Here is a 14,357-nt window from a genome sequence, read left to right as displayed (position 1 = left end):
CTTGTGCTGTTTAGGAGCCAAGGGACCAATTCTGTTTTTGGTGCTAGCCATGGACCTGAGGCAGCAAACCCTTTTTGCTTTAGAAAGAGCTGAGTCCAGACTAAAATATGTTGCAGAGCTCCAAATCATTTCCTCCAAACGGTAGTCCCTAGTCTCCAGGGTGACACAATATGAGCTGACACAAAGTCATACTTGCAAGACCCAAAGATTAAGGATGAAGTCCTGTTAGAGAAAGTGACTGAACACAGTAAAACACACGAGCATGATACACTGATGGACAAGGTGGACCAAGGCGTCAAAGCTATATCTATATCTATATAACCCCCCCACCACCACCTCCAAAAACACCAACCACCCATGGCCACTACCTGCATGCCACGTTTACCTGACATGTCTATTATTTATTTATTCATTATTTATTTATTTACTTGTGTGTTTAATATTTAGATATGTATATATCTCCACTAGTTCATGATACATTAAAAAAGTGAAATGTATAGAGCAGCCCAGGTCCACTTTCACTCCTCCATGATGACATCACAGAGCTGGTGGATGTTAGAGATCATGCACTCCCCCACCTTAGGGTTTAGGTCTGGAGACATGCTTGGCCAGTCTCAGAAGGGGGGGATCATGCTCTGCTTCAGTATGTCACAGTACATGTTGGCATTCATGTTTCCATCAATGAACTGCTCCCCAGTGCCGGCAGCAGACCATGACACTCCCACCACCATGCTTGACTGTAGGCAAGGCACATTTGTCTTTGTACTCCTCACCTGGTTGCCACCACACACGCTTCACACCATCTGAACCAAATAAGTTTATCTTGGTCTCATCGGACCACAGGACATGGCTCACAGGACTGACAGCTCAGTTTCAGGGTCTTGGCAATCTTCTTATAGCCTAGGCTATCTTTATGTAGAGCAACAATTCATTTTTTCAGATCCTCAGAGAGTTCTTTGGCATGAGGTGCCATGTTGAACTTCCAGTGACCAGTATGAGAGAGTGTCAGAGCGATAACACCAAATTTAACACACCTGCTCCCCATTCACACCTGAGACCTTGTATCACTAACAAGTCACATGACACCAGGGAGGGTAAATGGCTAATTGGGCCCAATTTCCACTTAAGGGTGTACTCACTTTTGTTGCCAATGGTTTAGACATTAGTGGCTGTGTGTTAAGTTATTTTGAGGGGACAGCAAATTTACACTGTTATACAGACTGTACACTCACTACTTTACATTGTAGCAGAGTGTCATTTCTTCAGTGTTGTCACATGAAAAGATATAATAAAATATTTACAAAAATGTGAGGGGTGTACTCACTTTTGTGAGATACTGTATATATAGAGTCACCCAGAAAAATGTATATACATTCCAGGGAAAGAAAAATTAAACATTAGGACTTTCCACTGTTAAGATATAAGAACATTCATTTTCTTCTATTATGTCCTCACAATAGCAACATCATTCACAATATCACAAATTCCTTCACAGTTTCACATCAGCCATGTCTTGCTATTATTCTGACTGATTTTCAACCAAATCACATGAAAGTAATGGACAAAACATTAGATTTCTAAGTGACACACTTCCTGCTGCCAGTTGGTGGCGCTATGACTGAGACTCAAAGTAGTCATGTCCGTGTGATCAGCTTTCTACTTCTAACATAAAGTTGAGGTTTGATGTACATATCTTTAAATCCCCCGAAGATATTAGCCACTTCCCGTTTCCTTTTATTCGTCATAAGTTTAAGGGCTCCTCACGGCTGAACCGTTTGAGATATTAAAAATCCCTTCACAATTTCAGATCCTCAATGTGTTCAGATCATACTGGACCCTGTTTGGTCAAAATCATATAAATCCACTAGGAAGAGTATATCAAATTCCATTGGGTGCGTTTTTCAAACATCCCAAAATAACTGACTTCCTGTTGAGCAGATCCCATGACAGGTGGATGAACGTCATTTAGCTCAATGAGATCTAAATGTATACCGCGTGTCATGCATATACGTGCAAGTGAATATGAGCTGTGCAGCTATATTTCTGACAAAGTTCCAGGGGGCGCTGTGACAGCCCTGTGTCATGCCCGGGGACCAGCCAGGCTGGCCTTTCTCATAAACATTTGCACTTTATATGTGAAATATTTTGGAACATTAGGCCTTTCCACTCGTAAGATATGAGAAGATTCATTTGCTTCTATTATGTTCTCATGTAAACCATCGCCAAAGTAACACGATTCAAGGTACCAAAAATTCCTTCACAGTTTCACATCAGCCATGTCTTTCCATTATTTTGACTGATTTTGAGCCAAATCAGGTGAAAGTAAGGGAGAAAATATTAGAGATTTCTAAGTGACACACTTCCTGCTGCCAGTTGGTGGCGCTATGACTGAGACTCACAGTTGTCATATCAGTGTGATCAGCTTTCAATGCTTAACATAATCCTAAGGTTTCATGTAGATCACTTATTGTACACAGAAGTTATTAGCCACTTCCTGTTTCGTTTTATTCGCCATAAGTTTAAGGGCTCCTCACGGCTGAACCGTTTGAGATATCAAGAATCCCTTCACAATATTGCATTATCGATGTCTTGAGATCATTTTAGCCTGGGTTTGGTGGTGGTTTTATCAATTCCCTAGGAGGAGTATTTCAAATTCCATTGGGTACTTCCTGTGGATTAGACTTAATGACATGCAGTATGAAAGTTGTTCATCTCAATGAGATCTAAGTGTGTACCAAGTTTTACATGGATACGTGCAAGTGTGTATCAGCTATGCAGCACGATTTTCCAGGGGGCGCCATGACGGGTGTGTGCCTCGCCCAGGGCCGAGCCATGGTGACGTCCTAATGGCCGCAGATTCCAACCTGTCTGCTGACTTTCATGAGTTTTTGAGCATGTTAAGACCCCCAAAAGTGCCCGGATGTTTCTGATCACAGCAATGTATACTGATGGCAAAAAACTGACTCTGTCTAAACTATTCAAAGATAAAAGTGACAGTTTGGGTGTAATGAAACAGATTATAGCAATGTCCAGTGAAGTCAAAAGGGACAATGACTCTCCCTCTAAACCATATTACTATATCAGGTTATATAAATATATATATATATATATATATATATATATATATATATATATATATATATATATATATATATAAATATATATATATATACACTATATTGCCAAAAGTATTCGCTCACCTGCCTTGACTCGCATATGAACTTAAGTGATATCCCATTCCTAATCCATAGGGTTCAATATGACGTCGGTCCACCCTTTGCAGCTATAACAGCTTCAACTCTTCTTGGAAGGCTGTCCACAAGGTTTAGGAGTGTGTTTATGGGAATTTTTGACCATTCTTCCAGAAGCGCATTTGTGAGGTCACACACTGATGTTGGACGAGAAGGCCTGGCTCTCAGTCTCCGCTCTAATTCATCCCAAAGGTGTTCTATCGGGTTGAGGTCAGGACTCTGTGCAGGCCAGTCAAGTTCATCCACACCAGACTCTGTCATCCATGTCTTTATGGACCTTGCTTTGTGCACTGGTGCACAGTCATGTTGGAAGAGGAAGGGGCCAGCTCCAAACTGTTCCCACAAAGTTGGGATCATGGAATTGTCCAAAATGTCTTGGTATGCTGAAGCATTCAGAGTTCCTTTCACTGGAACTAAGGGGCCAAGCCCAGCTCCTGAAAAACAACCCCACACCATAATCCCCCCTCCACCAAACTTTACATTTGGCACAATGCAGTCAGACAAGTACCGTTCTCCTGGCAACCGCCAAACCCAAACTCGTCCATCAGATTGCCAGATGGAGAAGCCCGATTCGTCACTCCAGAGAACGCGTCTCCACTGCTCTAGAGTCCAGTGGCGGCGTGCTTTACACCACTGCATCCGACGCTTTGCATTGCACTTGGTGATGTATGGCTTGGATGCAGCTGCTCGGCCATGGGAACCCATTCCATGAAGCTCTCTGCGCACTGTTCTTGAGCTAATCTGAAGGCCACATGAAGTTTGGAGGTCTGTAGCGATTGACTCTGCAGAAAGTTGGTGACCTCTTCGCACTATGTGCCTCAGCATCCGCTGAGCCCCGCTCCGTCAGTTTACGTGGCCTACCACTTCGTGGCTGAGTTGCTGTCGTTCCCAAACACTTCCACGTTCTTATAATACAGCTGACAGTTGACTGTGGAATATTTAGGAGCGAGGAAATTTCACGACTGGATTTGTTGCACAGGTGGCATCCTATCACAGTTCCACGCTGGAATTCACTGAGCTCCTGAGAGCGACCCATTCTTTCACAAATGTTTGTAAAAACAGTCTGCATGCCTAGGTGCTTGATTTTATACACCTGTGGCCATGGAAGTGATTGGAACACCTGATTCTGATTATTTGGATGGGTGAGCGAATACTTTTGGCAATATAGTGTATATACATATATGATATTCTGATAAAAATATGGTAATTTTAATAATATTACACTAATATAATATACATCATACTATTTTTCTTTTCCTGAAGTATATACATTTACATTTTTTGGTTGACTCTGTATATCCCTGTAAAGCCCACTGTTGCAGAATTACAACATCACTTTTAACAATTCTAAAAAAAGGCCTGCAAATGTTTTTTTTTTCTCAAGACCACATTTACATAGTTAATTGGTCCTATTGTTTGTCCTCACAATGCTTTTGGATAGAAGAAGTGTTTATAGGTCCAGTCATCTGGCCTGCAAACTTCGCGTTGAGCTCATCTCCTTTTTTTGCATGACTGGATTTGTCAAGATTCAAGTAAGTAAAATTCCTTAAATATTTTTTTGTGTTTATTACAATGTCTAGAACACATTCGTGTTTAGTTATTTTGGAAAACATTCATCAAATTTGATTTAGAGCTTGTTATGTCTATGTTGTAATTCTACAACGTTGGACCAGAGTGGTAGTCAAAATAGCCTGTGCTCCTTACACCTTACATAAGGACACTTGTTGTAGTAGAAATTTAAAGTGTTAGATGATTCATTGTAACTAAGTTCTAAATGTGCTTTTCTGTTCATTTTTTACTTAGTTTAGCTTAGACCATAATTAAACACAAGAATAAATTGTATGTGGTATTTGAAACTCCATCTATAGCAGTATCTGAAACTCCCTGTATCTTTGTAGTTTTTTGTTTGTTTATTAACTTCTACATGATCCTGAGATTTTTTGTATGAGTGTTGACCAAGTAGCAGTTTGTAGCATCAGGCTCTGAATGCTCTGGATTTTTTTTTTTTTTTTTGGGAGGGGGGGTGCCTGTTGCATTGTTCAGGAACAGGTGTGAATGGTCTTGAATGTGAACCTGTAAGTGTTCTGGGGGGATGCATGTGCATGTGTGTAGAGAGCATAATAGGCCAGTCAGACAGTATTGTTTGAATGTAGTGGAATTTTGATTAGCATTTGCATTGAAATGATAATACTTTGATGGATAATACTTAGATCTCTACCCTTGACACATGGTCTACCACCCTGTCTATTCTTTCAGTTTACCTACTACAATATAAGACCCACATGTATTATTCACATATTTAATTTTATTTTTTTTTACTTTTTCCATTTCAGAATGCCACCAGCGCAGAAAGGTCATCTATTCAGTGTGCAGAATGTGATTGCTGCAGTCCAAAATGAAAACGTTTTGTAAATACAATTTTTTCCAATATTTTTATTAATAAATGCTTATTCATAAAACTATGATTGTTGTGTGATTATTACTCATGATATATACTGTTATGGGAACCATTCTCATGGAAAAATGTGGAATTCATGTAAAAAGTCCTGGTCTTATCACATAATTCTTCTTCCCTAGCTTACCTTTACACCAGGGGTTAAACAGCAGGTAGATATCATTTTCAGGTTTAAGACTGAACGTGGCACTTCTTTTCATGAGATCACACTGAGCTTGTAGCGACCAATGGGAGCAGTAGAAGGGCTGCTGATGGACAGTTTTATCCTGGAGTCTTTCTGTTCAATAATCTTGGCTTCACAGCACTTGTTCTCCAAATTGTCAACTAGAGGAACAGTTGCATATGGGGCTGTCATGTGATGAATGAAAGACTCGAACCCGAAGACTCGAAAGGTGAACTAATCTTTTCTGTTTCCGGCTCAGACTGCATTGCCTTAGCATACGGGGCTGTCACGTGATGAACGAAATGGCTCGAACCGAAGGCGCGGGAGATTAATCATTCTGTTGGGTATATAGAAGATGGCACAGCATAGCTTAGTTTAGGATGTTACGTGGCAAAAGAACGAACGAATTCGACCCAAAAAATCCGTAGGTGAGGTGATGAAGTAACAGACTGCATAGCCTCAAGACACAAGTAAGCTATTACTTATAATATGACAGTTCTTTCTTAATCAAAACGTGATCAATATGTGCATAAGTAGATGTGTTAGGGAATTAACATGTAACATTTTAATTACATTCTGCTGAAGTGAACGAAATGAACAAAATGACTCAACAAAAGATTCGTTCATTTTGCTGAATGAGATTCAAAGAACTAAATCAGTAAAATGATCTGAACTTCCCATCACTAGTCTCTAGGCCTCAAGTTGAACCCAGAGAAGTGTGTATATTCTCATTCTCAGAGAACCACCTTCTTGGGGGTAGTTTGGGATTCCACCACGATGCAGGCATGCCTGTCTCCTTGTCGGGTGGCTTCCATACTGTCAGTGGTGAAAGTTACTTGGCTAGACCAAATCCTCTCTGTCGGCGTGGCCTCAAGGCCTCATGGCCGCAGCATCCAGTGTTATCTCCAAGAAGTTGACCCATTGTCTGCTGTGGTATTCCCTTTCTCACCCAGCCCCTCTGGGCCTGGATGCTCTGGAACAGATGTGGCTGAGGCTATGCCTGTACACCTTTCCCCTGGTAGCTCTGCTCCCAGAAGTCCTAGCCAGAGTGCGCCACGATCGAGTCCACCTTCTTCTAGTCCCTTGAGTTTGGTTCGTGGACCATGTCTCCCTCCTAGACAGTGCCCCCTTTAGAGATTCCTGTCAGGAAAGTCCTCTCTCTTGGCAGGCAGCAATATTACACCCCCGCCCCGAGATGTGGAAGCTCTGGGTCTGGCCCCTGAGGGGAACCAGTTCCTCGAGGCGGGTCTCTCATCGGAGGTAGTGGAGACTCTGTTGAATGCTAGGGCTCCCTCCACTAGAAAGCTGTATACTCTAAAGCGGAGGCTTTTTTGCCTCTGGTGCAGTCAGCGTGGTCAGGACCCAGTTCACTCCCAGTTGACTGGTCATCTTGCAGGCCTTCTGTCCTCCGCCCCCAATGAGTCAGTAGAACAGGAGAGGCTGCACTTGCTTTGCCTGGTAGGGGTTAGGGTTATGTCCACCACTCGAGCTCGTGGAATAAGTCCTCCTCCCTGTTTGCCTGCGTTGGGAGCTGGAACAAGGGCAATCTGGTCTCCAAGCGGCGATTGGCACACTGGGTAGTAGAGGCCGTTACCCAGGCCTATGAGGTGCATGGTATTGCTTTGCCTCTATGTGTAAAAACTCACTCTACTATGGGTATCGCCTCATCCAGTGCCTTGGCTAGGGGTGTTCCCCTCCAGAAAATTTGTGCTCCAGCAGGCTGGTCCTCTCCGCACACCTTTATCAGGTTTGATAATCTGGGCCCGGACTTATTGATGCTCTATTCCTGGTTTGCTCATGCTCTCTCGCAGCCCCTGGGACCGACATTGAATGGTGTGTAACGGCATGGATTTTGACATTCCCATAGCGTCAGTCATGATGCACTGTTGAGTTCCTTCGAAAGGGAACTACACCAGGTTGCATATGTAACCCGGTTCCCTGAAAAGGGAACAAGACACTGCGTCATTTGCCCCACCCCAGGCGTCGACTCACACTTCCTTCAGACAAACAAAAGCTGGAGTAAAGTGACATAGATGCCCTTATATGGACTTGTTGGCGCATATTCCCTTTGTTGTGTGTCATATCTGAGCCTTTAAATTGGCGTGTGTGCACACAGAGCTTCAGACACAACTTCCTCAAAGAAGTGTTCCCATAGCATCAGTCATGACACAGCATCTTGTTCCCTTCTCAGGGAGCCGGGTTACATACGTAACATACGTAAGTAAGCCCCAGAGGCAGCATGTGTGAGATCCATGTGCAGATTTAACAGTAAAATACAATAGCAAAAAAATCCCAATAGTAATCCAAATAAACATATAGGCAAAAGACCGGCAGAAGAAGTCAAAACCAGGAAAATAATCAGAAGAGGCAAACAAATAAAAAAGCAAAACAAAGAAACAAAGAAACAGCACAAATAAGAAAACTAGGTCAAAATATAAGCAAGGTCATACACAGGCAAAGAATAAACAGCAAAATGCAAGGCTTGGTAAGAACACAAAGGAACAATACTTCACACCGATACTGAAGTAACTTTGACCTGGGAAGTAGCTTAAAACTCAGGAGAGTGGTCCCTCTTGGTTACAAGGGGGTGTTGCGAGTCGTGACGTTACACCATAACGATAGCTAAATGTTTGGGTAACAATGAGGACTGTAAAAGGTCTGAAATCAGTGTAGAATGTGAACTGGGCCAGGGCCAGCAAGGCCTTCTTTGCTGGCCTAAACAGCAGTGATCTGAATCACTGACTTGCACTGATTTAATATATTTTTCCATGAATGTGTATTAAATTATTATTCCTAATAGTCTGTTCAACATTTCATAGCTTTTCTCTTGGTTGTGCTGCTTCCAGTAGTGTTGCTTCCAGTAGTGTATATTTATGATAAGAGTAAGAGTATATTTAAGATAAGAGTTTATCCAATCATATTTCAGCCAGTGGCTGACATCATGTGTTGCCAGAGTGAAAGAAATCTGCCTTAAAGCCTTCAGAATCAATAGTGCAGGTGCCCATAGCTTAAAATAAGTGGCAATGAAATTGTTACCTTAACCAAGCAGATTTCAAGTTGGCGTCACTGGGGCCATCTAGCAGGCATACGATTACGTCAGCAATTTCCCATCCTTTGATTGGATAATTGGAGTAGTCAGACGCAGCGAACCACACAAACTAAATAAAATATATATATTGTTATACATTTATTCTATATTCGCTGCATCATTTCAGATGCTGTGTCCTCCGGAGATTGCAGTTTGCTGCATACATCATCAAGAATGTCTTTTTTGAGAAAAGTAACCGTAATAAAATTGACTATTCCTTGTGAGGTGTGAAATACTGTAGCCTAATTTCTTTTTTACTTTGTTATTTAACAGTTGATTAGTATCTATTGCCGTGGTGTCCAGGGGTGATTTTAGAATGTTCATTTAAAGGGTATGAGGATATAATAGTAAAAAATTATTTATTTATTTATTTATTTATTTATTTAAAAAAATTAATATTTGACTACCAGGGTAGGATGGTAAACTTATTGCACCATTCCACTGTATTGCATAGATGTGTATAACATTTGAGTACTGAACAAGCCAAATACGAGTCTTCCTGATCACACACACACACACACACACACACACACACTTGTCCTCTGATCCTCGCCCTGCGCCGCCATGGTCTGCGGATTGAAAAACGCACTGAAAGACGGGGAAGAGCCAAAGTCTGCCGCCGTTTTCATATGAAATTTAAAGTGGACTGAGGCGATCACGAATTTGTGTACAGCTTATGGAGAATCGATGAATCTTAGGAGGGCTGAGTAGAAATTTTAGGGAGGCTAACGCCTCCCCTAAAAATGGCCTAGCGACGCCCATGGTGGCGTTATAATGATGGTATAGAGGTGGATTAATTCAGGAAGGATACAAGTGAAGGCCTAGGTGTGAAATGCATGGCCCGCCACTGTTCAGAATATATCAATTGCATTAATAAACACCTCCCTCTGCAACTGATATAAAAAGTTTCATTGTGATCCTCATCTAAACATGTCTTTTATTCTGTCGTTTTGTCTTTCCTGAATGTAGAATAAATAGAATGTCAAATCACATCCACACACACCTTTTGTAAATATCTTAGATTCAAGTGAAAGAGAATTTTTAAGGTTAAAGGTTTAAGGTTTGACAGGTTATTTTAATGAGAGCAATTAATGAAGTGCAGTGTTTGGAAAATGGTCATATTGTAGTGTATGAGAGAATGAGAGAAAGATTAATTTTGATATAAGCAAAAATGACTTATTAATTTATATTATATTATATTAATTAAATTATCTCTCAGTTCTTTGCTACTTACAGTTTATCCCAGAGTTTAGAGGAGGTATGGGGCAGTAGTAGGTCATGGGTGGAATGTTCTTGTTTGGAAAAAAGCTGAGGAAGACAAAGTACATTATCCAAAATAATTTGTAAAATTAAACACATAGTTAATACATTTAATAAAACCCGTATTCGAGATATTTCATTTCTTGATTACAGTAGTAGTAACCTGCAACCACACAGGCCCTTTGCGGATAAAATTGGACAGCCCTGGCATAGGCAATTAAAAAAACATTTTTCAAAAAAAAGAGGCTCTCAAGCTTCTCAAGAAGGCTCTGTAGAAATTACACTGAAACGGCAGCACCTGTGATTTTCAAGTGGATTAAGCCCCAATGTTCTGAATTGCAGCTACTGTGTTGTTGAGGAGTCTGACAATTATTAGGTAGTGGTGTTGAGATTGCATTTTAGGTAAAGCAAGATGAGGTACTTGAATTTCAAGGGAGTGGTGCTTCAGTCCTTATGTATGAGAAACAGCATATCCTTCTAAAACATACATGTATGTCGTTGCTGTGAGCCAATGAGAATTGTCATATTGAAATACGGGCTTCTGAGCTCTTATCCTTCTTCTGAGCTCTATTTTTTTTCCCAATTTTTAAGTGCCACTGTGGTGAAAATCCCACTCTTTAAAATTGCTCCAGTGCAAAACTAAGTGCATTAAAATCAAATAAATATATTCTACTAAGACAAAATGAGTTTGTAACATTATTTTTTTCCTGATAATCTTGAATTTGACCTGGTAATAATTTTTCAACCAACACTGCATAAAAAAGGTGAACTATTTTGCTCTTACCTGTCTCTAGTCTTTGGATTAGACCTGTATTTTAGAGAGAGCAGCTCAGTGAACCTTACAGTCACTGTATAAAATTATATCTACACACACACACATTACTATTATAATTACTACTTAATTAGCTGAATTAGCTGCTTTATGTTTGAACATCACAAAACATTTAACCCACCAATGAAGGTCTATTTTTTTTCTTACAGGCACAACTACTAGTTTAAATGAAGAATATTCTCACACTCCACTAATCATTTCTAAACTCATATGCATTAATAAACAGGAGATACCTAAAGTTTATTTTCATTGTTATTTTCAAACATGTCCTTCAGTCTTTCCTGTATTTCCTGAATGTAGAATTAATAGAATGTCAACTCGCACCCAAGAACTTCAATTTCTCAATAAGAACCTGGCATGCCTTTTGTAGATTAAAGTGAAAGAGAATTTTTAAGTGACAGGTTATTTTACTGAGAGCAATTAATGAAGTGCAGTGTTTGGAAACTAGCCATGTTGAAGTGTGTGTGTGTGTGTGTCCGGGGGTATAGTGCTCTCAATCTAACTCAAAGTTTGAGCAGAAGGTGGGGCTCAGGTATTACTCTTGTTTCTCACCTTGTCATCTAAAAGTGTCAGTTGCGCAGAAATCACAATGTTGGCACAAAACATAATCTTCATATAGTCAGGACAAACATGAGGCATTCGTTTTGTTGATCTGGTTTATTACCAAACAGATTTAGTGCAATTATCAGTGGGGAGAAAGAAAACCAGGGCACAGCATGCAAGCATAATACTCTTTAACCAGAATACTCTAATAAACAAAATGAAATATTACTGAAGGTTAGACATTAATGTGGTTCAGGGTGGATTGCTGTTGTACTTTAACTAATAATCAACGGTGATGTTACTGAAGCAGCGCAGAGAAAACGCTCCAATGTCTACAAGATGATGTGTCAAGCTGGAAAGTTTCAAAGCTTTAGTGAGTAGTCACTTGCACCATGTCATCTGCATATTTTAGTAGTAGGACCAGATAGCAAGCCGTTTGTACTGTGTGTTTGAGCTAATACTATCCTGTGTGTTTTCACTTCTTGATGAGATTCAAGAAGATTCAAGATTCAAGAAGGTTTTATTGTCATTTCAACCACATACAGCTGGCGCAGTACATAGTGAAATGAAACAACGTTTCTCCAGGACCTGGTGCTACATAAACATACAACAACAAGTTCAATACAAAACAACAAACACCACCACAGAGCTAGGACAGAAGTTTGTCTTAGCCACGTAAAGTGCACAGTGTGCAGCTAGGTGCAAACAGAGCATAGACAAGACAGTGCAAAAAAGACAATAAATACAATAAAGACAACACAAAAGAACACAGGACACTTAGCGCTGAAAAGAAATAAAAGAATGTGTACTGGAATGTAAGTGAAATAAAATAGATAAAGTGAAATGATGTAAAAAAAAAAGTATTGTGCAAAAATATTGTGCAAAAATACACAGCAGCGGTTGAGGTAGTGCAAATAGAAATAAACATAAATATAACTATAGCAGCGGATAACAGGTAGAGGTAGTGCAATAAGTAATGAACAGTATAAATTATGTGTGTGTGTGTGCGCGTCCACACAGTCAAGAGAGAGTGTGTGTATCTGTGTGAGAGAGACAGAGTTAATATACAGTTCAGTCCTGAGAGAGAGTGTGTGTGTGTGTGTGTGTGTGAGAGAGTGTAGAACAGTTCAGTCCTGAGTGAGTGTGTGTGTGTGAGAGAGTGTAGAACAGTTCAGTCCTGAGTGAGAGTGTAGAACAGTTCAGTCCTGAGTGAGTGTGTGTGTGTGTGTGAGAGTGTAGAACAGTTCAGTCCTGAGTGAGAGAGTGTGTGTGTGTGTGTGTGAGAGAGTGTAGAACAGTTCAGTCCCGGGTGTTGAGGAGCCTAATGGCTTGAGGAAAGAAACTGTTACACAGTCTGGTTGTGGGGGCCCGAATGCTCCGGTACCTCTTTCCAGATGGCAGGAGGGTGAAGAGTGTGTGTGAGGGGTGTGTGGGGTCAGCCACAATGCTGTTGGCTTTGCGGATGCAGCGTGCGGTGTAAATGTCTGTGATAGAGGGGAGAGAGACTCTGATGATCTTCTCAGCTGTCCTCACTATCCGCTGAAGGGTCTTGCGATCTGAGACGGTGCAGTTCCCAAACCAGGCAGTGATGCAGCTGCTCAGGACGCTCTCGATGGTCCCTCTGTAGAACACAGTCAGGATGGGGGAAGGGAGATGGGCTTTACTCAGCCTCCTCAGGAAGTAGAGGCGCTGCTGGGCTTTCTTGGTGATGGAGCTGGTGTTGAGTGACCAGGTGAAGTTCTCCGCCAGATGGACACCAAGGAATTTGATGCTCTTGACGATCTCCACAGAGGAGCCATCGATGGACAGCGGAGAATGGTCACACTGTGCTCTCCTGAAGTCAACAACCATCTCTTTGGTCTTGTCGACGTTCAGGGAGAGGTTGTTGGCTCTGCACCAGGCTGTTAGATGTTGCACCTCCTCTCTGTATGCTGACATCATTCTTGCTGATGAGACCCACCACGGTCGTGTCATCAGCGAACTTGACAATGTGGTTGGAGCTGTGCATTGCTGCACAGTCGTGAGTCAGCAGAGTGAACAGCAATGGACTGAGCACACAGCCCTGAGGTGCTCCAGTGCTCAGTGTGGTGGTGCTGGAGATACTGCTCCCGATCCGGACTGACTGAGGTCTCCCAGTCAGGAAATCCAGGATCCAGTTGCAGAGAGAGGTGTTCAGGCCCAGGAGACTCAGCTTCTTAATCAGCTGCTGAGGGATGATTGTGTTGAATGCTGAACTGAAATCTATGAACAGCATTCGAACGTAGGAGTCTTTGCAGTCCAGGTGTGTGAGGGCCAGATGCAGGGTTGTGGTGATGGCGTCTTCCGTGGAACGGTTAGGACGATACGCAAACTGCAAGGGGTCCAGCAAGGGTGGTAGCTGTGACTTGATGTGCCTCCTGACAAGCCTCTCGAAGCATTTCATCACAATTGGTGTGAGTGCAACGGGACGGTAGTCATTGAGGCAGGAAACCGTGGACTTCTTTGGCACAGGGACGATGGTCATTGTCTTGAGGCACGTAGGGATGATGGAGCTGCTCAGCGAGATGTTGAAGATGTCAGTGAAGACATCTGCTAGCTGCTCTGCACACTCCCTGAGAACTCTGCCAGGAATGTTGTCTGGTCCAGCAGACTTCCGTGGGTTAACTCTGCATAGAGTTCTCTTCACGTCAGCCGTGGTGAGACAGAGCACTGGGTCATTAGGAGGAGGGATGGTCTTCCTCGCTGTTGTGTTGTTCTGTGCCTCAAACCGAGCGTAGAAGTCGTTC

This window comes from Hemibagrus wyckioides, linkage group LG15 (assembly GCF_019097595.1).
Source record: "Hemibagrus wyckioides isolate EC202008001 linkage group LG15, SWU_Hwy_1.0, whole genome shotgun sequence".
In the NCBI taxonomy this organism is placed as follows: Eukaryota; Metazoa; Chordata; class Actinopteri; order Siluriformes; family Bagridae; genus Hemibagrus; species Hemibagrus wyckioides.
The sequence above is the reverse complement of the archived record's forward strand: the minus strand, read 5'-3'. Positions refer to the sequence as shown.